This window comes from Lactuca serriola, chromosome 3 (assembly GCF_051521515.1).
Source record: "Lactuca serriola cultivar US96UC23 chromosome 3, Lser_US96UC23_V15, whole genome shotgun sequence".
NCBI classification, from domain to species: domain Eukaryota; kingdom Viridiplantae; phylum Streptophyta; class Magnoliopsida; order Asterales; family Asteraceae; genus Lactuca; species Lactuca serriola.
The window spans coordinates 132,298,314-132,324,788 of NC_136410.1; positions in this window are offsets into that span (position 1 = coordinate 132,298,314).

Consider the following 26,475-nt stretch of genomic DNA (forward strand, 5'->3'; position numbering starts at 1 on the left):
TTGAAATTTAAATAGTCTAAACCCTAATGTTTTGAAATGTTTCAAAACTTGCCCTCAAGTTTTGGAATTTAAAAGTTGATTAAAAGTTTAATTAGGAATGTTAAATTCTAAAACCCTAGTATTGTTTTGAAAAAGTTCAAATCACACCCTTATGGTTTTATTAATTAATTAAGGTGTATAATTAAAAGAGGTTTAATAAATCCATAAAAGTTTCGGTTTGCAATTTAATTGAATTAAAAGTATGATTATTAAATTTGACCACCTAATATTTTAAAAGTGTAAAATACACCCTATACTATATATAACATTAAAAGTCTAACATTATATATATGTATGAGTAAAAGTCAGTCTTACCGTTAGTAGGCCTCATTCACGAAGCTGGTCTATAAGGGGTGTTTAAGGAAATTGTCTATTAAATGGCGATTGAATGGGTATCCACTCTTACCCACCGCACTCTTGACTACTGGAGGGTCGTTAGCCGAACGGCTAGGATTGGACGAAACCTTCCATTATAAGTATAATGAATTATTAAAGTAACTAAATGTTTTCATAAAATTCCCAATCTTAGTTACTTAGGCAAAAGTGAATTGATGCAATTCCATGAAATTACACTTTGTGCCCTTGCAAAGACGTTAGTGGAGCGTGTGTGGTATACCGGCACACTAAATGGTTCTAAGAAAAGGTAGCAAAGGGTGACTCAATGTTTGTCATAGTTCGGTGAAGCGTGTGTGGTTTACCGGCACATCGAATAGGTGACTATAACATGTGAGGGCACCATGTAAGTTTGCATGGTTATTCATACCCGCTTTGTGATCCTCGGCATCCCAGTTACAAACAAGAGGGGCATATCAAGATTTAAACATGCTATTGAAAGTTCAATGAATCTCAAAGGATCTTGGAGTTTTCATAGATTTAAAACTTAAATTTCCTTTTCGTTATTCGTGGTGGAAATTAGTGAATCGTCATTCACTTACCTTCAAATATTATGCAATTAGGGTTACGGCATCCCTCTCCCGAGTTGTAGAATATTGTGTTGGGTCCTAGCCTTAGTATTTCATTTGGGTGATTTACTAAGGACTCAATCAATCAACTAACTTGAATTTGTTTTCTCCCGTTTTGTAGATGTCAAAGTTTGACAACTATGGTCTTCTTAAATCCCGTGGAACAAGCATTCCACATGAAGATGATATTCCACGATTCGATCGAGGAACAAGAAATCATGCTTCACTTCCTCCTCCTCCTCCAATTATTCTCCCTAACCCACAAGTTCAAAGGCTTGAAAAGTTCAAGATCACACAAGCCCTTTTGGCAAGTAAACATAAAGAAGGAAAGTCGGTGTGTGCACACGTCCTAGGGATGAAGTCATACATTGATAGGTTAAGAATGTTGGGATCCGTTCTTTGTGAGGAAATGGCTGTTGATTGGGTTCTTCAGTCACTTCCTAACTCATATAGTGAGTTCGTAAGAGAGTACTATATGATGAACCGCGACGTGACCCTTATAGATCTCACCTATATGCTTATTGTTGCTGAATCAGCAATGGTTTGGCGCAATAGAAAAGCAAAGTTGATTAGCGAATCTGTCTTCAAGACCTCTATGGATATAGACAATGGCAACGAAAGACATGATATGATCGAAAAGTTTGATCATAAGAGAAAGGCAATGTCTGAAGTAGTTCCATGTCCTGTTCCAAATGAGTCAATCTGCTTTTATTGCCAAGAGAAAGGGCATTGGAGACGAAGCTGCCCCATTTACCTAAGAGATCTAAGAGATGGGAGAGTCGAAACGTATGGCTCTAATATAGGTAAGATCCATTAACTAACTCTTTTAAGCTTCTATTCTAGATTCTTAATACATAATGTGATAAGATTACAATTGATGTTTTGTAGGATCGAAGAAAAGAAAGGAAGCTTAAGGGAATAAGTGAGCAGAATCTAACCGTGAAGGAATGGATTTCGATTGCATTTCTCGAAGATTAGATTGTTGAACTACTACTTAGAGTTAGAATTAGATTGCTAAGAAAGATGTATTAGCATAGTTTTTCAATGAATTGCATTGTAAGGAAAAAAATTTCCGCAATAAAATAAATTTTGATTTTATATTATTTATCCTTCCAATGGCGTATATGAAAAATTGATGTTTGGATGTATCTATTATTAGCAATAATGGATTTGGTTCTTATTATGTTATTTATGGAAAGTCAAGAATTTACCAAATAGGGAGAGTTTCTCCCCCAAGTTTCAATTGGACAGAAACTTGGAATCATGCACCTTGGTTGCACGATGAATGAGAAATTTCATATTTGGAAATTAGACAAATTCATTGACAAAGTGTCAAGGGAAGGACTTGGAGATCGAATACACAAAGTTGCGTGTTGATCAAGTCCACCATAAGAGTTACAAAGATATTTGTCATGATTTACTAAAGGTTTAGTAAATATGATTATACTTACAAGATTAAGTGTAATTCTGAATTGATTGAAAAAGTTTAAATCAATAGCAGAACGAATAAGAAGAATCAAGTAGGCAGAAAGATAAAAGTTTATCCATTCTAAAAAGAAGGGAGAGTACCTTTTATGCTTTATGATAGGCCTTAATGATTAAGAACCATATCTCAATTGATCCTCTAAGTGAGTCTTAGTACAATTGTATGTTTAAGAAGAGGAATCAAGGATTGAAGAAATGGTTAAATCAAGAAGTCTATCATACTTCATTCCAATAACAAGTCTTAAAGTTAAGATTGTGACAATGAGTGAAAAGTATTAAAGGTTTATAACATTCATCAAATGTGGAAAGTTGTGATGTCTTGGATAAGACAAAGACCAACTAGGACCAATTTATGAAGAGTTTTTATAAAAGCTACACTAACTCTTGAATATTTGTTTGTCAAGAAATGTCTTGACAAGAGAATCTTATACGTCAAGGAGTAAGTGGGAGTCTTAATGGTCTTGAAAGGTTTCAAGAACAAATCAAATAGACCTTATCAATCATCACTAGCACACGAGTTGAGGTTTACAACCTATCGTGTTGACATTATTTTTTTTCTGTGCCAATCCAATCGAGTTAATTATGCATATGAGTCCTATGAGTTCTCATTTGAATGCATAAAAGGCAAGGGCCTTGATCAATGGAAAGTACATTGATAAGAAAAGGTGAGCTGCTTAACTACTTGGAAGACATGGTGGGCAGCTGTGCTACCATAAGGCAAGAAATCAAGATTAAGAAAGTTCGGTCCATATGAGTTTAAATTTGTCGTGAACTTTGGTTTTGACAAATTCACATGGATAGGAACAAATACACCGTTTAAATCTAAGTGTCATAAGATTTCCTCCTTCATGAAAATGATTGTGAGGAAATGCTTTCACTAAGAAAGATTTTAGGAAGATAGTGATTGTAAAATTGCATTCTCCAATTCGATTATGGTTATGGTATCCCTTTCCATAATTTGAATTGTGAGGTTTGGCAATTGTTTACACACAAATATGAACTATCTATGGCAAAGGTGTATCAGTTCAAGAAGCCTTGATAAAAGATTATCAAAGCACTAAGTATTAGAAACATGAACTTAAGAAATTCAATAAGCATTGTTTTTCTGAAAGTTAAGCTGTTTCTAAAGACATGTCGAAGCTAGTGGGAGCATAAGTGTTATGTTTTATAATAATTATCATGATAGTTGGAGCATAAAAGTTATGATTGTATGATTATTAAGGCACGTATTGCAAGTTGGAAATATTAATTATAGAAAATAAGAGTTATACCTTGCAAAGTCGTAAGGGTTGTAAAGTTGTTTTGCTATAATTAAGGGAGAGAATATTATGCTTCATTTCAAATCTAAAGGACTAGGTTGAGAAATGTTAATATATTTAGTCAATGGTACATAGTGTGTTCTTAAAATTTCGATTATGATTACAGCATTCCTCTTCACAATTCGAATTTTGAGAACATAGCAAATAAAACATTATGCGTCGTGTCCCATATGCTTCGGGTATAGGATCGATTGCAAATGCTTTAATATTTGACCATTCTAAAATTTTCCAAATGTCTAGCGCATTTAGAGGGAAAAGGGACTAGAATCGGTTTTGACTAAAATAATTAAGCAACTATCAAAGGACAATCCAAAGTTCGACGAGGATTGGTCGCTTGTGAGTAGTTGGAAGCATGGTATTGGATGGACCATATCGACATTATTATGAATAGAAAAGATTCTATTAAGAATAAGTTGTCATATGGAAAACATGGAAATGTTTCCATATTGGATGGACCATATCGACATCATTACGAATAGATAAGATTCTATTAAGAATGAGTTGTCATACGGAAAATATGGAAGCGTGTCCATATTAGGAATTGAATATTGACAAATCTATGTCTAGATTAGAAACTTTTATGCAAAAGGATGTTCAAAGAATGTACTTTGAGTGAGAGAGATCACGTCTATGGAATTGTTTTGTAACAATCTCGATAGAGGACTTTGTAATATCATTGGCAATAGTCTTTGTGATTTTGGTGCAGTGACATTACGAAAGGATCGTTGCATAGAATGTTAGAATCTAGCATATTCTATAAGTAGCAAGAATTTGATATTCTTTCACTTATGAAAAAAGATTTGGAGTTGTGAAATGAGAATGATTGGAAATGTGCTCAATTTGGTCTATTTCACAAAAGTGAGAACCATAGGTAAACATTGTGTGCATGCTAGGAGCATGGGACAAGTGTAATGATTCAAGTAAGAAGTTGATTACCCGAAACGACAAATAATGAGTAATCAATATGGTGATAAATAAAAGGTGTTTTATTTATACTCAAAGGTTTGAGGCCATATGGGATTAGTATTATTCTTGTGTTTCACATTTGCATGTTTTGACTTCCAGAATAATTGAGTGTATTAAGAATAATCGAATTATTCAAACGGGCCACAGTCGTTCATATGTTGGAAGTAGATATGAATGAAGACTGTCGTGAATTGGTGTGTGGATTGTCTAGAGGAGTATTAGACATAAGCAAATGTTTGCTGCAATGTTCATGAGTGCTTATGAATATGATTTGAGCATTGGATTAAACCCACGCTCACTTGGATCACTCCATGGATTGTGTCACGAGTGATTGGTGAGACGATAACATCTTATATTCTTGAAACCGACATGTGTGAGTTGTATCTTAGTGTTATAAAACATATTGTTGTGTGTGATTCGGTGAGTGAGTGCAAGCAACCATTGTATCAAAGTTTATCTGTTCCTTTTATCCAAAGTAGGATCAAAGCGATATCTTTGGGCCCCTCGATGATTTAGTGATGACAAACATAAATGCTCGGCCGGGCTAGGGCTAATTTGATTTGCTCAATTAGTCAGTCGTCATAAATCGGGAATCAAGATATAGTACAAAGAGAATGATTTGAAATCATATCTCATATGATATCTAGAATGGAGGAATATGTGATCCCTTATCTAAGGACACACGTATCTGATATGATCAGAGTTGACAGCGGCTTTGGAAAGCTACGATTGCAGATCAGGATCTGTAGTCATACGCAGAATAGTTATTAGACTTATCCAAGTGGGAGACTGTTGGATTAGTGTCTAAGTCCATAACTATTTTGGTATGTACTTGACCCGATGGTGCATGGTCCTTTTGGGTTGCCTTCACCAAAGCAACTTGATAGGATGAATTATGGAGAGAAAGGATTAAATATGATTTATTAATATATTATGAAAATAATATATTAAAGGAGAAATCATATTGGTTAATTAATATTAGTCAATAATTAATTGGTAATTAGTTTTGTGACTAAAAGAGATTAATTAAACTTAAGGGATTGGAATTGTAATTATAAGATAATTGCAATTTGGGCCATGGATTGCCTTTTATTATAAGGTGGACGAATTCTATGGGTGAAGCCCATATGAAATCGTCCAAGGCCTTATGGAGAGGGCTCCATGGGTTGCTTAGGGCTTAAGCATCCAAATTAGGGTTTCTTTGTTAGATAACCCTAATTGCCTCACTATATATAGATCCCTTAAGGACCAAAAACGTGGCTAAGCTTCTTGCTAGGGTTTCACACGTTTTTTGGGCAGCCTCTAACCTCTCTCCTCTTCATCCTCTTGCTTATGGTGTTTGGGAGCCATTAGAGGAGTGACACTTGTGACTCTAAGCCTTCCAAAGTCAATTCAAGGAGGAATTGGGATTGTTATTACTACATAACAATCAAGGTAACAACTTAAACCTTATTATCATGTTAATATGATTACTTGAATGCTAGAATTAGGGTTTATAGTCTTGGATAACTTGAATGTACAATAGAGAAACCTAGATCCAAGCATTAGGGTTTGTATGAGCACATAGGATGTTCTTAGGACCAAAATCCATCAATTTGCTCATCAATTTCCTTCAGCTCCTTGTCAAGGACATATTCTTTGTCCTCATTTCGAAGGTCCATGCGAATGTTTCTAATCCATTGAAGTTGGATCCATTAAAGATGATTCTCCTTACTAAGTTCATTAGGGAGAAAGAGCCAAAAGGATTTGAGCCTAAAGCATTTTTTGGAATAGACATTTCTAAAAGAAAAGGAACAAAGTTTGGATTAGATGAGTATCCTAAATATAAGACCCAAATGAGATATTAAGGCTAGGATCCAACGCATTATTCTACAATTGCGAAGAGGGATGCCGTAATCCAATTGTAAAATATTTCAAGGTAGCTAAATGACGATTTGCCAATTTCCACCATGAAAAACAAAATAGATTATTATGTTTTAATTGGATTGGAAATTCCAAGATCTTTGAGATTCATTGAACTTTCAATGGCATGTTTAAATCTCGATTGTGCCCTCTCAAGTTTGTGACTGGGATGTCGAGGATCACAATCAAGGTGTGAATAACCATGCAAATATACTTGGTATTCTTAATGTTACAAATCACTTAATCAATGTGTCGGTTAACCACACACGCTCCACTAACGACTTAATAAAGTCAAAAGTGTAATTTCATGCGCTAGCACCATTTCACATTTTTCCTAAAGTAACTAAGATTGGGAATTTAATAAAAGTTTAGTTATATATAATTTCATTATGCTTTTAACAAGAATTAATTTATTATCCTAACGCTCGGCTAATGACCCTCCACCAGTCAAGGAAGCGGTGGGTGAGAATGGACACCCATTAAACTGTCATTTTATAGACAGTAACCTTATACCCCCCTTATAGACCGGCTTTGTGAATGAGGCCAACTAACGGTAAGACTGACTTTATCTTATATATATATATATATATATATATATATATATATATATATATATATATATATATATATATAAGTATCAACATTTAATATTATAATAGTATAAGGGTAGAATTTTAATCTTTTTAAAACTCTAGGGTTTTGGAGTTAAATGTCTTATTAATGTGACTTTACAAATTCCAAAACTTGTGGGCAAGTTTTGAAAATTTTGAAGACCTTTCATGTTCATAACCTATGAACCATTATAAGTTTTACTATCCATGAATGTGACTTTTCATATAACTTGAGGAGAAGTTACAGTAACACATTACATTAAAATTAGATCAAATTTTGGGATCAAACACAATTATCATGTAATTTTTTTCTATTGATCTAAACAAACTCATAACAAGACAATTCATATCAAATACTACATATAATTACTTTATTATCCAAACATTTGACAATTTCCTATTAAATGGATGAAGACTATCATTATCAATCAGAAAATACAATTTTTATGATTACAAAACTGTTTGTGGTAATGAATCTATCCATTTTTGTCTAAGAACTCGAAGTTTCTACACACAAGAGCACCAACTCATCGAGTACATGAACTTGACTCGCCGAGTTGCTGCCTTACTTAGTGGACTTGTCGAGTCTATTCATGGACTCGGTGATTACATCTGTTAGAATGTAGAAAAGCCAATTTTTCAGCTTTGAAAACTAGTGTGCATCAAGTATAACAGAAAGCAATCCTAGGGTCTGATACCACTGTTGGCTTTTCAGCACTATAACACTCCTATGGTGCAGATGCAACCCTAGATGCTTTGGAACTATGTTATCTCTAATTATACATGCAATTTTCAAATTTCCAAAGCATATAATTTAACTAGCATACAATTGAATATAACAACTAGTTAGATTGCTTACCTCGTGTGTAGTTCTTGGTCTTTGGAAGCTTGAGCACCTCAAATGTAATGCCACTAATGTATCACAAACACCAAATGCAAAGGAGGCTTTTAGAGAATAGGTTTAGCTAGTATAAAATCGGCTTACACACATATGTAGAGATGGGGTGTCGATTTTGACACATGGGGGTTCAATATATAGTGTTACATACTCTAGAGTTTCATCCATGTAACCCTAATGCACCATGACCTTCCATATCCCTAAGGATCCATGGATTAAAGCTCCATGGACTATCCATGAACCACTTATCCCACCCCAATGGATCTTTGGCCCACACTATAAAAATGGTTGATTTACATAATCAACCCCTTTCATTTAGTTAGTCTCTTTTGATCACAAAATTAATTTAAAATTAATTCTTTATCAATACTAATTAATTAATATGATTTCCCAATTAGTATATTATACTTATAATATATGAATAAATCATCAAAAAACTTTATTCTCAAAAAGTCCATCCTATCAAATTGCACTGATGAAGGCAACCCAAAAGGACCATGCTACAATCTGGTCAAGTACATACTAGAGATAGTTATGGGCTTAGACACCAAATATAACTATTCTTGGGTTTACTATTAGTGTAAAAATGACAAATAAAGTGTTAGGAAGTTAAATCCACCAATGAGATCATACCAAGATTACTCCCACTTGTTTGCATTTATAGAGACCATTATCCGACTAGTTGCCCAATTATTGAATACATACGAATCATGTGTAGCAAAAGATTTCAACATCACTAGAGAGATAAAATGTGTACTGCATTCTCGATAGAGCATGTGATACAAGGTTCCATGGCACTAGAATGCCAAAACCGCTTATTCAATATTTCTCCACAATTATGAGCTATAAACTAATCACACAGAAGCTTAATATATCATGATTACTCCAATGACACAAGTTGAATTTCAGGGACAAAGTTCCTTTAATGGGGTCAGAATGTCACAACCAAGAAGAATGTGTCACCACCCGAAATAGTGATACACATAAATATATTAGAATAAGGTTATAACATTTAATAACATCAAATAGTTTCGAAATCTCGTACTCGAAAATACACCGCCAACTAATCAGTAAAGCCAAGAAATTAGAGCACAAAAAAGTCATAATATCCTACGAATGGGATCACATACCAGGAAAAAAATGCATCGACACGATCCCGATAATACAAAATTTGTAAAAAAAAAACGCCAAAAAGTCACAACGTAAAAAGCTACCAAGTAAACGGTTGACTTGTAGCCAAAGTCACCAAAAAGAAAATTGAAATACCTCAAAATAAAAAAATTTAAACAAAGAATGTCAAAAAAGGAACCCGTATGAGATAATTATGACTTTTTATAAAATCATAGCTAATATAAAAATTTAGGCTAAAAATAAAAGTTAGAATTATCCAAAAATAAACTAAAGGGAAGTTATAGTACTCATCGAGACCTACACATTTGTATAAAGGTCTTGAAAACAGAGTTTGTAGACAGAAAATATGACATTTACATGATTTTAAAATCTGAGCGCGTGCACCCGCACTCCGCACGTGTATTGACACCAAATTCGTGAGTATTTAGATGATGTGGCACATAGAAAAATGACACATGCCAAACTCTGGGTAGTGCCAACATGTGTGTGCACGACGCGCGTACCAATGACATCGCGTGTGCCCCAAAATCCCTTACTATAAATAGAGGTCTCTACCTTCTTCATTCTCATACCCATTTATCTCTCTCTCTCTCTCTCTCTCTAACGGATCCCCTTTTTCTTCATAACAATTCCCGAACCTCTAAAGTTCCAACACAACACACCAAGTACAAGAAGCATGCTTCAAGGTTGAATTACATAGGGAATACATGTGATAATATTGTTGGCTTAGGTGTCTAAGCTCATAAATATAATTGGTATATACTTGAATTAATAGTGGCCTGGTCCTTTTAGGTTTCCTTCACACGTGCAACTAGACAGGACGATTAATTGAGGAAGAGGAAGAATTTATTAATTGATTAATAAATTGGAATTAATGATTATTAATATGTTACGGAAATAATATGTTAATTAGTAATCATATTATTAATTAATAATTAATCAAAAACTAATTTGAAATTATTTTTGGGATTAAAGGAATTAATTAAAAATACAGGGACTAAAAGTGCAATTGTTCAATAGTTGAGCAAAAGGGTCCAGAACCTACCTAGGGAATGGTGGACAGTTTTTAATGTGTATATGGGAGATTGTTCTAGAGTTTCTAGAATATCATAGCATACATGGATAATTAAAGGAGGTGGATAATTACGAAATTTGAGATTAGTGTTATCCATGGCATCCTTGGCGTACTATAAATAAAACCCTAGAGGCTTTGAATTTCAGCCACTCTTTTTGAAGAAGCTAGAACCAAAAATTACCTCCTCCTTTCTAATATCATTCTCTTGTATTGTGTGTTTGTAAGCCATTAGAGGTGTTACACTTGTGAAACTAAGTTCTCAAGCTTGGAGATCTACAAGATATTCATTGTTATTACAATATTATAATCAAGGTATGTAACCTAACCCTATTTTGATGAGAATTTCGAAAATAGTGTACCTTTCCTAGGGTTTCTCCTTTTGTGTTCAAGTTTGCGTGTTCAATAGAGAAAACCTAGATCCAAAGCATTAGGGTCGCATGTAGACTTAGGAATTGTTGTTATGCTTAAAATCTATCAGTGGTATCAGAACATAGGATTAGTTTTATGTTGAATATGACACAATTGTGAATTGTTCAAAGGAGAAGGGAACAGAATCATCATTTTGTTCATCGAACTCGACGAGTTCATATTGGAACTCGACTAGTGCATTACCCAAACTCGACGAGTTGGACTGTCAGATCCAAAATTTTCGGTTTTCATAATTATGTCATGGATTGATTAGGATAAATACCTTAAATTTGTTTTAATTGTTTAAAATTTGATATTTCAATCAGTAATTTTGTATCCTTATCATGAATTCATGATTGGGTTAAAGTTCTTGATAAAGATAAAATTAATTTGTTAACTTAATTATTAAAAATTTAACCTAGTATTTTTGAAAAGTTTTAAAAATACACCCTTGGTTTTAAAGTTAAAAATTTAAATTAAAAAGTTTAATCTTGAAATTTTTAAATTTAGAACCCTAGTATTTTAAAAGTTTGAAATACACCCTTATATATATTATAAAATTACAAGTTAATATTTATATATATATATATATATATATATATATATATATGTGTGTGTGTGTGTGTGTATAGGAAAAGTCTGTCTTACCGTTAGTAGACCTCATTCACGAAGGTGGTCTATGAGGAGAGTTTAAGGAAGCAACCTATAAAATGACCTACATTGGGTTTCCACTCTTACCCACTGCTCTCTTGACTACTGGAGGGTCCTTAGCTGAACGAGTTTGATAGACACTTAATTCTCATTAATAAGTATAATGAAATATATAAAGTAACTAAATGTTTTTATAAAATTCCCAATCTTAGTTACTTTATGAAAAATGTGAATTTGATGTTAATCCATGAAATCACACATTGCACTTTATAAAAGTCGTTAATGGAGCGTGTGTGGTTAACCAACACACTAATATGGACTTATAAATGGTGGCAATGGGTAGCTCCCAAATTATCGTTGATTAATAGAGCTTGTTTAGTTAACCAACACATTAATTAGACGATAAATGACAACGAGAGTAACAAGCTAATTTGCATGGTTATTCACACCTTATTTGTGATCCTCGGTATCCTAGTCACATATGGAAAGTGCATAATTGATATTAAACATGCCATTGAATAGTTCAATGAATCTCAAAAAATCTAGGAATTTCATTTAAAACTTAATTTGCTTAAAATTTCGTTTTCATTGTGGTGAAATTGGTAAATCGTTATTTACCTACCTTTAAATCATTTGCAATTGGATTACAGCACCCATCTTTTGAATTGTGAATTATTTATTTGGATCCTAGCCTTAATATTTCATTTGGGTGTTACATTAAGGATTTTCTTATTTAATCAAATATTATCCTTTTTCTTTTTCAAATGTTAACTTCAAACGATGCTTCCGATTCCTCCAACAAAAACTCCAACCATTTCTCGCTCTTGAGCATCTACTTGAAGGTCACCTTTGATGGTTCTAATTTCAATGATTGGATCCATAACATCAAAATGGCCTTGCGGTTTGAGGACAAGGAATATGTTCTTGAAATGGAGTTGAACGAGATTGATGAAACTAAATCTACTCCTAAAGAAACTGCAAAATATAGGAGACACTACAATGATGCTACCATAGTGGCATGCGTCATGGTGGCTACTATGACTCCCGAGCTGCAAAGGTTTTATGAGGACTATCGGCCTTGGGAGATGCGCAAGGACTTGCTAGAGAAGTACCATCAGCGAGCCCGTCAAGAAAGGTAGGAAATAGTCAAGATACATAGAACTAGCAAGATAAAGGATGGATATTTCGTCACGACCCACTTGCAACACATGTAACGTTATGTGGATTGTCTGTTGAAGCTTAATGTTAACTTCGATGAGGAATTGGTTATGAAATAGTGTTGCACTCGTTCCCTAGCTCTTATGATCAGTTTGTTATGACTTATCATCTAATCAAGGAGGAAACTAAATTTAGTCAACTACAAAGCTTGCTAAGGACCGCTGAAAGTGGGATGAGGGGAAAGATTGTTGCCTCCACTCCTAATGTTGTTGCTCCCGTCTTGGCAATAGGGAAAGGGAAAGGGAAGAAGAGGAAATCTCCCTCGAAACAGAACTAGAAGGGAAAGTCTCATGTCGGGTCATCATGTAATGGCCCTAAGGGAAAATCTAGTTCCGGAGCTCCCCTTGCCTCTGATCCAAAGGAGGCTAGTTGCTTTTACCGCCATGACAAAGGGAATTGGAAGAGAAGCTGACCCCAAGTACTTTCAAGACATAAAGGAGGGAAAGGTTAAGCCAACCTCCGTAGGTATTCACACTATTCTATCTAAAAACTCATCACATTCGAAATCTTGGGTCTTGACATAGCGTGTGGTTTTCACATTTGCTCTACCTTGCAGGGACTAAGAAATAGTGAAGATGCGGAGCATGGGAAGATGAACCTAATTATGGGAAATAAGAGATCGTCACATGTTACCAAGATTGGAGTTTATTCTTTAGTGCTTAGTAGTCAGTTATGTTTAGATTTAAATAATTGTTGCTACTCGTTAGAAATGACAAGAAATATTACTTCATTTTATGTTTTATATAGACAAGGTTTTAGATATTCTTTTGATAATGAGAATGGTTCTATTTTATGATTATTATAATGGTGTATTTTATTTTGAAGCATTACCTTGTGATGGATTGTATGAAACTATGATGGTTGTAAAAAATTTATGAAGTAGTGTGTTGCAAATTGATTCGTATAATGGTTTAGACAAGGCATGCTTGTGGCATTATCATCTTGGACATGTCAATAAGAAACACATTGCCCAACTCCAAAAGGATGGAGGGTTGGAATCGTTTAACTTAAGGTTGGATGATACATGCGAGTCTTGTTTACTTGGAAAGATGACTAAATCACTTTTCACGGGTTCATGTGAAATAGGTGAGGGATTGTTGGATCTTATACACACAGATGTGTGTGGGCCCTACAGATACACCACAAGAGATGCAAATCGATTTTACACAACTTTTACCGATGATTATAGCATATATGGACAGATCTACTTAATCAAGCATAAGTTAGAAACCTTTGAAAAGTTCAAAGAACTCAAACATGAAGTCGAAAATCAATTGGTCAGGAAGATCAAGATGCTCAGATCCGATAGGGGTGGTGAGTATCTTAGTATTAAGTTCTACAACTACCTTAAGAAATGTTGAATTGTTTCACAATTGACACATCCTAGGACACCACAACTTAATGTTCTGGCTGAGAGGCGTAATTGGACCTTATTGGACATGGTTCGTTCCATGATGAGTCAAGCTTTACTATCAATCTCATTCTGGGGTATGCCAGAAACTGTCACCCACATTCTAAATCTTGTTCCGAAAAAGAAGGTTTCCAAAACACCTCACGAGATGTGGATAGGGAAGGTTCCTCGTTAGCACATATCAAGGTTTGGGGTTGTGAAGCTTTCGTTAGATGAGAGACTCACGACAAGCTTGAACCTCAAAGTGAGCGATGTAATTTCATCAGCTATCCATAGAATTCCTTTGGATACTTGTTCTACAAACCTAGTGAGAAAGTGGTCTTCGTAGCACTAAGAGGATTCTTTCGAGATAACGCTCATATGCAAAGAGGACAGTGGGAGTGCAACTGATCTTGAAGAAATTCAAGAGCCAAGTGATGAAGGAACCTCTAACACTAGCACTCAACCCGAGGAAGAAATTCATGTTGAACCTATTAACGATTCGTTACCTCTTAGACGTTCCACTCGAGTTAAAATGACACCAGAGTTTTATGGTTTCCATATAACTACAGATGGTGAAATATTTATTAGTGATAGTACACTATTAAATTTGGATGAACCTTCTAGCTACAAGGAAGACAAGGCAGGCCCTGAGTCTGCCAAGTGGAAAGAAGCAATGGACAGCGAGATCCAGTCCATGTATGATAATCAAGTTTGAAACTTGGTTGATAGTGTACCAGGTTGAAAGACAGTTGGGTGCAAATAGATCTTCAAGAAGAAGACCTACATGGAAGGAAAGGTGCACACCTTCAAGGCTTGACTACTTGCAAAGGGCTTTACTAAAACCCCATGGGTTGACTATGATGAGACCTTTTCACCAGTAGCCAAGATTAAATCTATTAGGGTTATGTTATCCTGCATTTCATTACTATGAAATTTGGCAGATTGATGTCAAAACTGCTTTCCTTAATGGAAATTTGATTGTGGGTGTTTACATGAGTCAGCCAGAGGGTTTTGTGGATGCTAAATACCACAATAGGGGGTGTAAGCTTAAGAAATCAATCTATGGATTAGAACAAGCATCTCGTAGATGGAATCTTTTCTTCAATGAGAGAATCAAAGAGTTTGGTGTCTCTAGAAGTGAGGGTGAATCTTGTGTATATGTCAAAGCTAGTGGGAGTATAGTCACTTTCCTAGTATTTTATTTTGATGACATACCACTTATAAGAAACGACATTCCTGCTTTGCAGGAAGTTAAGTCCTGACATGGAAAGTGTTTCGCTATGAAGGATATAGGAAAGGCTGCTTATATTCTAGGAATAAGCATTTTGAGAAATAGGAGTAGAAGACTAATAGGAGTAGAAGTAACCATGCAAATTACTTGGTACTCTTAATGTTTATCACTCAATCGATGTGTCGGTTAACCACACGCGCTCCACCGACCTATAATAAACCTTAAGCCACCCTTTGCCTACCATTTTAAGTCCAGGTTAGTGTGTCGGTTAACCACACATGCTCCACTAACGACTTAAGCAAACTGAAAAGTGTAATTTCATGGGTTAAAACCTTATTCACATTTTCCTAAAGTAACTAAGATCGAGAATTTATAAAAAACATTTAGTTACTTTACATTTATCATCGTTTTAATGAATAATTAAAGTCCTTGTCCTATTCGTTCGGCTAACGACCCTCCACCGGTCAAGGAAGCGGAGGGTGAGAGTGGACACCCTTTAAGCTGCCATTTTATAGCCAACAACCTTATACCCCTTATTGACCGGCTTTGTGAATGAGACCTACTAACCGTAAAACGACTTGTTCTTATATATACATACATATATATATATATATATATATATATATATATATATATATATATATATATATATATATATATATATATTAACTTATAAGATTATAAAGTATAAGGGTTGAATTTTAACTTTTAAGATTCTAGAGGTTGGAACTAAAGTTTTGAAATTGACTTTACATGTTCCAAAACTTGAGGTCAAGTTTTGTAACTTTCAAAACTTTTCATCTTTCATAACTTATGAGTTAAATGGTTTATTAAAATGAGAGACTTTTCATTTTATGTAACCTATGTGTTTCTTTAATGGACTTTAAAAGAGTGACTTTTGGTAATCCATAACTTGAGGACAAATTATTGATTCCATTAAAACACATCAAGATCAAGAATTAAGCTAACAACCAAGTTGCAAATAATTCCTATGATCTTCTAAATTTATAAGTTCATGAACATTCATATCAACAATTTCAAGAATCATAAATAATCCATACAAAACTTGAAATTTCGATAATAACCATTGAAAATAGATTAGCATAACCGTTACACCATCTAAAACAAGTTTTATAAGACCAAAACAGTTTAGGGTAATGTTTCTAGTCCATTTCCAGCAGCAAAACTCGAAAAACTGCTCACTGGATGACAAACTCGTCAACTTCATCAAGGAACTCGTCGAGTTCATGTATTAACTCATGACCTCGGTGAGATTTTGGCCAGAACTCGTCGAGTTTTCTTGTCTGGGCAGTTTTTGGCTTTTGAAAAACAAGTTTGCATCAAGTATCAAGTAAACAAGCCTAGGCTCTGATACCACTAAGGGTTTTGAGCATTCTAACACTCCTAAAGTGTACATGCAACCCTTGAAACCTTGGATCTATGTTTTACTAAGATACATGGAAATTTGATTCTCCAAGGTTCTTCAAGTATCTAGCATAGCATGGGAACTTGAATCATAAATCTAGTAAGAAAAACATACCTTTCTTGTTGTTTGGATTCCATGAGAACCTTGTGAGCCTAGCACCTCAAGTCTGATGCCTCAAATGTCTCACACAACACCACAACACTTGAAATAACCTTGAGAGAAGTTTTCTTATCACTCAAATCGGATGGCCCTCTTATTCTATTCTTAGTGTGCTAATTTTGCTAGTCATGGGGTTCTTATATAGTTGTGTCACAAGTAGGGTTACTCCATGTAAACCCTAATGTGTATTGCTTTCAATATTCCATGATCCATGGATTTGTAACCTCCATGGACTATCCATGGAGCACCTTATGGGTTTTAGCCCAAGTCATATAAACCATGGATCATTAGCTCACTATACAAGAATAGATGATTTACACAATCAACCCCATATATTTAATTAGTCTCTTTTTGATCACTTATTTAATTCCAAATTAATTCTTGATCAATACTAATCAAATAATATTATTAATATATTAGAATGTATAATGTATTAATAAACCTTAAGTGTCATTTTTCTCATTTAGTCTATCCAAATGTTGTAATGCCATGCAACCCAAATGGACCATGCTAACCGGGTCAAGTACATTCCAGGAATAGTTATGAACTTAGACACCTAATCCAACAGAGAATTCAAAGAAATGGGAGTTACCTATCCAAAGTAATACCAAGTTGAGTAAGACTCAGACTCCGAGTACCGATGCATAAATAGCATAAATGTGTCGAGTCCCATATGTTTCCGCCATTGGATCGATCATGTGTTCTATAACATGTACTCGCCCTGACATGGGTTTTGCTTTTAGGATGGTTAGTCAATATTAGGGAAATCTGGTTAAAGCTCATCGGATAGTGGTTAAGAACATACTTAAGTATCTGCGAAGAACTAAGGACTGGGTGCTTATGCTTGGTGGTAGTGATGACTTAAGAGTTACTGAGTACAGTGACGCCAACTTTCAGACAGAAAAAGACAACTTCCGTTCTCAGTCCGGCTAGGTGTTTACCTTTATTGGAGGAGCAGTAACTTGGATGAGTTCCAAGCAGGAAACCGTGGCTGCTTCCACTTGTAAATTAGAGTATATTTCTGCTATCGAAGCATCAAAGGAGGCTATATGGTTGAATAAATTCATTGGAGATCTTAGAGTAGTGTCATCCAGTGAGGAACCAAGGAGCCAAGAGATCATGGTAGATCTAGACATATCGACAGAAAATATCACTTTATCAGACATCATGTAGAAGACTGAAGCCTTGTGATTAAGAGGGTATCATTAGAAGAGAATATTGTTGATCCACTCACAAAGGGTCTTAGTAGGATTATGTGACATCCCCAAAATCTCGGCCAGAAAAGACCGATTTTCATTTATGCTTTTAAATATTTTCAGAGTAAATCCTTTTGATTTGAAAGAGTTGCGGAATTTGTTCCCAAAAACAAAACATGATAAAACAATGTTTACCGAAGCATTTCATAAAAGAAATGTATTTTCATTATAATCAAAACTCGGGGTGTCATGTTCCGATACAGACCAATAAGCATAAGCGAATACATTACAAGTCATATAACAAATATAAACATATGCAGACTTGTAAACAAAACAACTTGATGGTTCATCCATCTCATGCCCTTCCGCCACTTCCTGTAATACAATTAAAACTGAGTGGGTCAGGCTTGGGAGCCTGGTGAGCATATAGGGTTTTCAACCCACAATAAATATCATATTTAATTTTCACCAACCAACAATAACCCAATTACCCATTCCCGTTATTCTCACTTTAATGTCCCTAAAACAACTAACATAAGGGAGCTAGTCTAAGAATATTTCATCGGGGCGACAACACATGCTTCGGGGGTACCTCAGCAATATAAGTCAAATAAGGCAACCATGAGGGGGATGGAGTACATCGAATGAACACCCAAGTTCATTAACACCTACAGGTGGCGAACCTGCTAATGTTTCCACGAGACTGTCTAGAATAGCCAGTGGTCGTCATCTAAACTCCGCTAGATGACTCAATCAAACAACAACGAGGCCTCTCATCTGTTTATTACACACCAACTGTCTACCTATGTTCTACCCAACATATTAGTAGATAAAAATATACATTTGTATACATAGTTTAAAGAAAACATGTATAGCATGCTTTAAGCAACACATATATCACATAACAGATGAGGCACATACACACATAACACATATCTCATAAAGAAATAAGCAGATCTATAAGATAGAAGAGAGTGAATACTCATTCACACATAACACAACCAAATATATACACATAGCACGTATTTTATATATAATACTTCGTATTATTGTATTTGGAAAGAAAATAACTACACACTCACTTGATCAGAAGATGATCCGACAGCACTACGGCTTATAGAAGTAGTAATCCACAACAGATCTGGAAGATCTTCACAAAAATTGAACTTCTCGCGGGCAGAGCTTCGACTCGGGAACCACACTTCTCGGGATCTTCGGGGTCTCGGGACTTGCCTCGGGGCTAGAGTATGATACCGGGGCTTCAGGGTATTTCTGGCACGCAAAACGATGCAAAACGGGAGAGAAGAGAAGAAATTGGCAATTGGGTCGGCTGCCTTCGGTTCCTATTTATAGGAGGCTGGAGCCTCGGAGTACGCGGGGCGTACTGCCCAAAACGTCATTGCTTACGTATCTGAAGTGCTCGAGTGCGAGTGTCGACATCCCTCGGAGTATGCGGGGCGTACCTCGGATCAGATCGGTGACTCCTTCGGATAATGCTTCCGAATTTTGATTTAAATTTAAATACAAAATGATTAATAAACTTCGGAAATTCATAACTTCTTCATACGAACTCCGTTTTCGACGTTCTTTATATCCACGGAAAGGTGAGACCATGCTCTACGACTTTCGTTTAGACTCCGTCGGCTAATTTTGAATTTATTTTTATTAATTATTTTTAATAGGCCGCGACAGAAACTTTCGTTATAAATTCATACCTTCTTCGTTTGACGTCCGTTCTCGCCTAACATTTTATCGCTTCGATACCAACAATGAGATCTTCGATTCTCATTTAGATTGCTTCGGCTAACAACCGCTCGATCTCAAATCGAGTAAACCAGGTTGTATACCGGTAAGCCGGAACTTCGATAAATCATAACTTCCTCATACGAAGTCAGATTTGGGCATTCTATATATATTCGGAAACCTCGTTTCAATTACTACAACATTAATCGAATATATTAAGTTTATTTTACACTTAAATTTTGACGCTTATTTTTATTCTTAATTAATCAAACCACATAATTAAGCAATTAAGCACAAAACACAAAATACTCAAATAATACAATCTTATTACTTCAAAATGGGTTACAAAGGTCAACCTAGACTATTTCATTGCTACAAATGGCAAGCCCGAAACACAGGCGTTACAATTCTCTCCACCTTAGAATGATTCCGTCCCCGGAATCACACATCAACAAACAAATGCGGATAGCGACTCAACATGTCACTCTCCGTCTCCCAGGTGAGATTCGGCCCATTCGTGTGTTTCCATCGGACAAGCACTAACCCAACCATTTTGCGTCGCAACTTCTTAGTCTTTCGGTCAACAATTGCCTCTGGTTCTTCAATCAACCTTTTGTTCTCATCAATTCTCAATTCAGAAATTGGAATTATATCGGGAACTTCTCCCGTGAACTTCCTCAAATAACACACATGAAAGGTGTTGTGAATTCCATTCAGTTCTTCGGGTAATTCGAGCTTGTAAGCTTGGTTCCCAACCCTCTGAAGGACTTTAAACGGTCCAATAAACCTTGGACTCAAGTTTCCCCTTTTACCAAATCTTATAAGTCCCTTCCACAGCGAGACTTTAAGCAAAACCGAATCTCCAACCTCAAAAGTCATCGGTCTTCGCTTCTTGTCAGCATAGCTCTTTTGACGATCTTGAGCTGCTAACATTCTTTCCCTAATTATTTTCAACTTTTCAGCAGTTTGATGAACCATCTCCGGTCCCATAAACTGCTTTTCCCCAACCTCAAGCCAACAAGACGGCATACGACACTTCTGTCCATACAAAGCTTGAAAAGGTGCCATCTTAATGCTCGAGTGAAAACTATTATTATAGGAAAATTCTACCAACGGTAAATGTTCATCCCAATGACCTAGGAATTCCAAGGTACATGCTCTCAGCATATCTTCAAGTGTTTGTATTGTTCTTTCACTCTGACCATCAGTCTGCGGATGGTAAGCTGTGCTTAAACATAACTTGGTACCCATTTCCTCTTGTAGACTTTTCCAAAACCTTGAGGTGAAACGGCTATCACGATCCGATACAATCGTTAACGGAACACCGTGAAGCCTCACAATTTCCTTCACGTAAGAATTCGCAAGCTTTTCCATAGACCATTTCTCCCTGGCCGCTATGAAATGCGCACTCTTAGTGAATCGATCAACGACCACCCAAATCATGTCGTGACCATTCTTTGTTCTGAGCAGTTTAGTGACAAAATCCATAGCAATGTCTTCCCACTTACCCATAGGCACAGGCAATGGTTCTAAACTCCCGTAAGGTTTCTGATGTTGTGTCTTGACTCTCACACAAGTCACACACTCGGCCACATACTTTGCAACATCAAGCTTCATCGTCGGCCACCAGTAGTAGGGTTTCAGGTCCCTATACATTTTAGTGCTACCCGGATGAATTGAGTACATGGTTTTGTGAGCTTCTTCCATCAGAAGATCCCTAATTCCTCCTGACTTAGGTACCCAAATACGATCTTGGAATACCTTCAGTCCATGACCGTTAGTACCAAACACCAACGTTTTACCCAAACGTTCCTCCTTTCGGTCATTTTTCTCAGAAGCTTCCTCTTGAGCTTTCTTTATACTTTCCACAATAGTCGAGACAACTTCAATTCTCAACGCTCTTGGCCTCTTCCTTTCAAGATTGACCTTCCGACTGAGAGCATCAGCAACAACATTAGCTTTACCGGGGTGGTAAAGTATCTCGCAGTCGTAGTCTTTAAGTAATTCTAGCCAGCGTCGTTGCCTCATATTCAATTCTTTCTGATTAAAGAGGTATTGGAGACTCTTATGATCAGTGAAAAGTTTGCACTTCGTGCCATAGAGGTAATGCCTCCATATTTTTAGAGCGAAAACTACCGCTGCCAACTCCAAATCATGAGTCGGGTAATTCTTTTCGTGCTCTTTCAGCTGTCGAGACGCATATGCTATCACCTTTTCTCTTTGGGTCAAAACACAACCCAATCCAACACCAGACGCATCGCTATAAACAGCGAAGTCTTCAACTCCATCGGGTAGAGAAAGTATCGGTGCCTCGCATAGCTTCTTCTTTAACTTCTCGAATGCTTCTTTATGCTTCTCACTCCAAGCATAAGTAGCTCCTTTGTGGGTCAAAGCTGTCAATGGAGTAGCAATCGAAGAAAAGCCTTGGATAAACCTTCGGTAATATCCGGCTAATCCTAAAAAGCTTCGAATCTCCGTGGGGCTTTTCGGTTGTTCCCACTTCGTCACAGCTTCGATCTTCGCTGGATCAACCATTATCCCTTCTTGGTTGACCACGTGACCCAAGAATTGGACCTCACGAATCCAAAAATCACATTTGGAGAACTTCGCATAAAGCTTCTCCTTCTTCAAAACTTCTAACACTTCTCGCAAGTGCCTGCCATGCTCCTCCTGGCTTTTCGAGTAAATCAGAATGTCGTCTATAAACACTAGAACATATTTATCAAGGAAAGGATTACAAACCCTATTCATCAAATCCATGAACGCTGCTGGAGCATTAGTTAGTCCAAACGACATAACCAAGAACTCGTAGTGTCCATATCTAGTTCTGAATGCAGTCTTCTCGATATCTTGCTCTCTTACCTTCAGCTGATGATATCCTGACCTAAGATCGATCTTCGAGAAATAGCTCGAACCTTGCAATTGATCAAATAGGTCATCAATCCTCGGCAACGGATATCTATTCTTTATTGTTGCCTTGTTCAGCTCTCTGTAATCGATGCACATTCTCATACTTCCATCTTTCTTCTTCACAAATAACACCGGAGCTCCCCAGGGCGATGAACTAGGTCTAATGAAACCTTTGTCCAATAACTCCTGAAGTTGCATCATTAGCTCCTTCATCTCCGTCGGTGCTAATCGATAAGGTGCTTTTGCTATTGGCGTGGTTCCTGGTAACAAGTCTATTCTGAACTCCACTTGTCTATCAGGTGGTAATCCAGGAAGATCTTCGGGAAATACTTCCGGATAATCAGACACCACTGGAATACTCTGCATCACCTTCTTTTCTTTCTTAGCATCAATCACGAATGCTAAATATGATGTACATCCCTTGGTCAAACACTTTCTGGCTTTCATTAGAGAAATGATTCTAGAATTCACTCTGCGTTTGTCCCCATACACCATAAACGAATCTTTTCCAGGCGGGTTTACTTTAACTATCTTTTTCTGGCACAAAATTTCGGCATCATTGGCGCTAAGCCAATCCATTCCCAACACGATGTCGAAACCATTTAGTTCGATAGGCAATAATTCCTCGTGAAACTTATTCCCATTCAGATCAATTAAGATGCTTTTCATACGATGACTAACAGGTACAAACTTGCCACTAGCTACTTCGACTAATAAAGCATCATCTAGTCTATCAACAGGCAAAGCGAGCTTTCTACCAAACTCATGCGAAATAAAGGAGTAGTTGGCTCCAGAATCAAACAATATTTGAGCAGGTAAATCATTTACGAGAAAGGTACCTGAAGCGACATCAGCTTCGTCCTTCTCAGCTTCCAGTGTCATCTGGAATGCTCTCGCCTTTGGCTTTGGTGGAATGTTGGGCCTAGCTGCCTCCTTCTTCCTCGGACAGTCCTTCAAAATGTGCCCCTCTTCATTACACCCAAAACACATCCTTTTGTTGTTCGGACATTCATTGGCAAAATGTCCAACCTTTCCACACTTGTAGCAGGTCACATCCTCGCTACATTTCCCAAAGTGCCTTTTCTTACACTTATCACACCACTTTGCTTCGCCTCCTTTTCCTCCAAACTTTTTCGAATCAGATTTCGAAAATTTGCTCTTCTCACTGGAACCAGATGTTCCTTCAAACTTCCTTTTCTCACCAACCTCAACCTTGACGGTGGTTCTCCCCTTGATCATGTTCTCCACAGACTTGACAGCCCAGATAGCTGCCTCTAGAGTAAGTGCCTGACGTACTGGCACCTCGTACTCCCATGGAAGTCCCTTCGCATACCGATCCACCTTTGTCAGCTCGTCTAGAACGATACGCAAGGCAAACTCCATCTTATCGGTGAAGTTATTGGTGTACTCATCAACTGACATGCTGCCCTTCGTCAATGTCAAAAACTTATTCTCCAACTCCAACATATTTTGAGCCGAGCAGAACTTGCGCTTGAACTGCACCAAGAATTCTGCCCATGTCAATTGCAGTGGCTCATTAGGGCTTAAGGTCTTCCCTAGAGTGTTCCACCAATGAACGGCTCCACCTCGGAATTGATGCACGGCATAGATAGTCTGCAATTTACCTCTGCAGCCACAAGTCATGAAGGCTAGCTCCATTTCGGAGATCCAATCCATAACCCCAATCGGATCCTCCTTTCCATTGAAGGTCGATGGTTTGCAAGTCAAAAAGTCCTTGTACTTGCATCCCATTCCATCATTCCTTCCATCACGGTTATCTTGCCTAACTATTTGTGGGTTGGCTGGACCAACAGACCCACTGAAGTTTCCACCTTCCGAGTGCCCTTCATTCAGTTCAGGCTCTTCCACACGAATCGACAGTTCTTCACGATTTTGTTGAAGCAACCGTCTAGTTTCATCCATCTGACGATCCAACATCGTCTGAATCATCAATTGCACACCAGCCATGGTTATTGGCTCAGGTGCTACTGCTACGACAGGTATTGGCTTAATCACTGGTGGTTAATTCCTGTTTTCGTCAGCATTTCCAACTCCACTTCTTGTTCTCACCATTTTGATCTACACCGAATAAGGTGAAATTAGATCCTCAATCATTATAGATATTCAAATCATTCTTATCACTCCGAAACGTTTACATGCTAGTTCTAATATCGTAGACGTACGCTTAGAATCCTACACACATAAGGTTTCTAGATCCGGTCGGCAACAGACCATAGATCCGAACAAATAATATCATATATATGGCAACATATAACATTTAGCACATAAAATCATTTTAGGCAACTTTCCTAAAAATAAACTAGTGCTCGTGTCTAGATCACAACAGACACACATCTCAAAACTTCACTTAGCATTCTAAGTTTAAGTCTAGAAATCCTACAAATTCCTAGTTCGCTTAAACTAATGCTCTGATACCAACTATGACATCCCCAAAATCTCGGCCAGAAAAGACCGATTTTCATTTATGCTTTTAAATATTTTCAGAGTAAATCCTTTTGATTTGAAAGAGTTGCGGAATTTGTTCCCAAAAACAAAACATGATAAAACAATGTTTACCGAAGCATTTCATAAAAGAAATGTATTTTCATTATAATCAAAACTCGGGGTGTCATGTTCCGATACAGACCAATAAGCATAAACGAATACATTACAAGTCATATAACAAATATAAACATATGCAGACTTGTAAACAAAACAACTTGATGGTTCATCCATCTCATGCCCTTCCGCCACTTCCTGTAATACAATTAAAACTGAGTGGGTCAGGCTTGGGAGCCTGGTGAGCATATAGGGTTTTCAACCCACAATAAATATCATATTTAATTTTCACCAACCAACAATAACCCAATTACCCATTCCCGTTATTCTCACTTTAATGTCCCTAAAACAACTAACATAAGGGACCTAGTCTAAGAATATTTCATCGGGGAGACAACACATGCTTCGGGGGTACCTCAGCAATATAAGTCAAATAAGGCAACCATGAGGGGGATGGAGTACATCGAATGAACACCCAAGTTCATTAACACCTACAGGTGGCGAACCTGCTAATGTTTCCACGAGACTGTCTAGAATAGCCAGTGGTCGTCATCTAAACTCCGCTAGATGACTCAATCAAACAACAACGAGGCCTCTCATCTGTTTATTACACACCAACTGTTTACCCATGTTCTACCCAACATATTAGTAGATAAAAATATACATTTGTATACATAGTTTAAAGAAAACCTGTATAGCATGCTTTAAACAACACATGTATCACATAACAGATGAGGCACACACACACATAACACATATCTCATAAAGAAATAAGCAGATCTATAAGATAGAAGAGAGTGAATACTCATTCACACATAACACAACCAAATATATACACATAGCACGTATTTTATATATAATACTTCGTATTATTGTAATTGGAAAGAAAATAACTACACACTCACTTGATAAGAAGATGATCCGACAGCACTACGGCTTATAGAAGTAGTAATCCACAGCAGATCTGGAAGATCTTCACAAAAATCGAACTTCTCGCGGGCAGAGCTTGGACTCGAGAACCGCACTTCTCGGGATCTTCGGGGTCTCGGGACTTGCCTTGGGGCTAGAGTATGATACCGGGGCTTCGGGGTATTTCTGGCACGCAAAACGATGCAAAACGGGAGAGAGAAGAGAAGAAATTGGCAATTGGGTCGGCTGCCTTCGGTTCCTATTTATAGGAGGCTGGAGCCTCG